Here is a 3,776-nt window from a genome sequence, read left to right as displayed (position 1 = left end):
CCCGGAACCCCCAGCCTCCGAGCCCGGGCCGCACAGCCTGCCTCGGGGAGCGGGTTCGGGCGTCCCCGTTCAGCCGGCCCTGGAGCGGCCCGGAGGCCCGAGAGGGGGCAGGCGAGGACAGCTTCCGCCCCTGGGGCTGGGGAGCCCCCGGGTGGGCGTAGAGGGCCCCGCGGGGCGGGGGGGGATGGGGCCGTGTGGTCAGGTCCCCCGGGAGAGGAGCAAGGAAGGCGCGGGCCTCAGGCGGCCGCCAGCCTGCACCCCGCGCCCGTCCCGGCCCGGGCGCACCCCACTCTCGCGCCCTCTGCGGTGCCCGGGGGCCCCGGCCCTCCATGATGGCCTGTATCGCTTTCTTCCTGGGGCTCCAGGGCCACTGCTGCGCCTCGAGCCCAGGCCTGCGCCCACGGAGCCCCCAAGGTCCAGCGTTTCTTGCCACCGTGAAGGAGAGGCATTTGCACCCTAGGCCACAAGCCTTGCTTCCCAGATGGCTTAGACGACTCACCTTTCCCAGACAGCACTCTAGGCAGCCACAAACAGCGCGGGCATCCTCGGGAGCCTTATCATGGGGGAGCGCGGGTCTGCCTCTCCACTCAGACCTGAGACCCACCCGCTCACAGGTGAACCACGCCTCCCTTGGGGCGCCAGACGCTCTTGGGGCCCGAAACTTTGAAAATGAGTCCCGGGCTTGGAGTAGATGGCACCGTGGCTTACAATCAACACCAGCTCCCCTTCCCCGGTTTCCATGTCCCTTCCCTCCAATGCAGCGCCTTTCATTCTGGTTGGGAAACATAAGAAACGCGCGTCGCGTCCGCTGGGTGCAGAGGAAGCCCAGAGTGCATTATGGGTAACACAGACGTGGGGCCCGAGCTGCTCCGGAGAGGCAGCCGGTGGCTGAAATGGCCCCTAGCGTCTTTGCAACACTCCAGTTTATTAGGCAGAAAAGACAGGAATGGGGCCGCCAGGGACAAAACGAAAATGACAACGTTTATGAACAAATACCAAAGTTTTACAGAAATGCTTTCCTTGACCACCTCCCCTGCACGAGCTGTGGTAAAGTAAATGAGAAGACCACACCTGAAGATCCCGTCTTTGGGACTCCCGTGGTGGCGGCCGTCACTGCAGTCCTGGTGGTCCGGACGGGGTCCAGGGACTGGAACTGGAATGTCAGGGCTGGAAATGGCCTTGTGGGTCCAGCTGAGGAGACCGAGGCCTAGGCACCTGGGACTTCGCCAGGGTGGAGCCAGGACTGCCTGCTCCAAGCCCAGTGGTATTCATGCCCAGGGCCCAGGGCCTGCCGTTCTCCCTCAGTTCACACACCGCCCACACACTGTTTGAATGTAACAGGGAATGAAGTTGTAAGCAACGTGAAGTCAGTTGCAAAAGACAGAAACCGAATTCACACCGGGTTGGGCAAAATGGAAATACACTCACTGACGTAACTGAAAAGTTTTATGCTTACGGTTGTCTTCAGGCATGGCTAGATCCAGGAGCTCCAAGGAAGTCTTAGACCAGGCCTCTCTCTGTTTCTCTTTTTCCTACTGGCACCCCTGGACTCACAGCCTTGGTTTAGATCCTAGAAGAAGAAAGGTGTAGCTCTTTCCCAATAACTGCAACAAAAGCCCGGGGAACACACCCTTTCGGCCCGTTCAGCGCACTCTGGGGTCAAGACCGCTGTCCAGGAGGGTGGAGCACACCAATAGACATGGCCCAGGGGGCTAGAAGTGGGGAGGGGTGGTTCCCAAAGAATATTCAGGCGTCTGTTCTCAAAAGGGCAAGTGGTAGTGAGTAAGCAAAAATAACAGATGTCCACGTAGTTTATAATGATGTCATTTGGTTATTGGGAACCCTGGGAAGGCAGGATTTTGTGTTTTGGGAATGATTTTCTCGGCTCTTCTGAAGGTCCACCCCAGAGATGGTCACCTTCTCATGAGATTGTTTCTTCTCCTTCTTTGCTCTGTGTTACAGGCAGGGCCTACGCTGGGTGCCAGCCCCAGACAAGCTTGGGACTTGGGCATTTGGAAAGTGATTAGAGCAGTGAGGAACCCTCTGGATCTGGCTCCCACAAATGATTTTTTTTTAAGTTTATTTATTTATTATGAGAGAGAAAGAGAGAGAGCACGCGATCATGAGCTGGGAGTGGCAGAGAGGGAGGGAGAGAGAGAGAGAGAGAGAGAGAGAGAGAGAGAGAGAGAATCCCAAGCAGGCTCTGCACTATCAGCACAGAGCCCGTGGTAGGGCTTGAACTCACAAACAGTGGGATCATGACCCAAGCTGAAACCAAGAGTGGGATGTTTAACTGATTAAGCCACCCAGGCGCCCCTGCTCCCACTAATGATCATAACACAGGGCTCCTTTTTCTCACCTGCATCTACCCCGCCACCCCCCAACCCGCCATCAGATCTTGGTTTTATTTTAAGGGTAGCAGAAAGGAAATATTTTAGTAAAACATTTGATGTGTCCTCTGGATGCTGTGCTAATTACTGCCTAGGGAGGGTTGACTATAGCCCCCACCGTTTGCACCCCATGGTGGGGTTTAGCAATAAAGGGCCGTCTGTTGTCCAGTAGAGAAGACAGATTAATAAACATGAAATAGCCTTCCAGAACAGAGCCGTTAAACAGCAACTCACTGCAACTGAATAGCAGCCACTCTACGTTCTAATTTCACTCACCAGGCGATAAGTTGATTTTACAGTTGATAATTTAACTTCTAACACATAAAATGTCACTCAGCTGGGTCAGCTGGTGACTTGCCTTCACATATGGATGTAAGTTGAAAAACACTGGAATTATGTAAAGGAAAGTAGTTTTCACTACCGTGTCAGAAACGCCAAGGCTCGAGCTGAGTCTCCTTCTACAGGGACACAGCATTGCGGCTACCCGCCCGGGGAAGCGTGCAGAAACTGGCTGGACGCTCTGTATTTCCCGGCACGTTCTAGCCACTGCCTACTTCACTGCTCTCGACCTCCTCATGTCTACACTGTGTCTAACACCGGTGGTTGCAAAGATTAAATAACCCAGGCAATAAATAAATAAGAAACCAATAAATGATACGCGTAAAAGGGTTTGGCACCGTGCCCGGGGAACAGAGTAAGTGCTCAGTAAATGTTAGCCTTGCCAACAGCAAAGAAAGGGGTTTTATAGCGTCCACACAGTCCTTGGATAGTGACACCTGGCCCCCGGGGCAAGGGTTCCACTGAGCGGAAAATACTGGCTGCGGGGTGCCACCTTCTGCACCCCCATTTATCAGGATAGGACCGTTTCTCAAAAAGCGGCGCGCCCTTCTGTCTTGCCTGAGATGCGCTTCACGTCCAGCGGCCGTGACTTCTCAGCTCCTCTCCCTCCTGCATCAAGATGGCTCGACACCCAGAAAAAGACTCAGGTAGTTCCGGGGAACAGAATACGGTGGCTCCGCAGTCTTTTTGAAATTGTATCCTGACGTATTCTGAAGGGTTGGGGAATGAAGTGTGCCACGGATTACAATAACTTTTGACTGAATCTAGTGAATAGAGCAATTATATACGTTGCATCACTCGTATGTTTGCTTCAGCAAGGGAAACGCCATGACATGTCAAGCGAGCGTCCTATCCAGAGCGGAATGTGTTTGGGTGGGAATATCAGAACACGGGCACGTATGCCCCCACGCTCGCCGCGAATATGTGGCGTTATTTGCATTTTCCGACTGGATCCCTGGATTTCGGCGCGCTGCCCCCTCCCCCACCATGCTAAGCTGTTATAATGCAGGAGCGCCCTCTACTGAGCTTCCCGTGTAATAGCCGAAA

This window comes from Herpailurus yagouaroundi, unplaced genomic scaffold (assembly GCF_014898765.1).
Source record: "Herpailurus yagouaroundi ecotype Mexico unplaced genomic scaffold, PumYag 202, whole genome shotgun sequence".
In the NCBI taxonomy this organism is placed as follows: Eukaryota; Metazoa; Chordata; class Mammalia; order Carnivora; family Felidae; genus Herpailurus; species Herpailurus yagouaroundi.
This window is presented reverse-complemented; position numbering follows the sequence as displayed.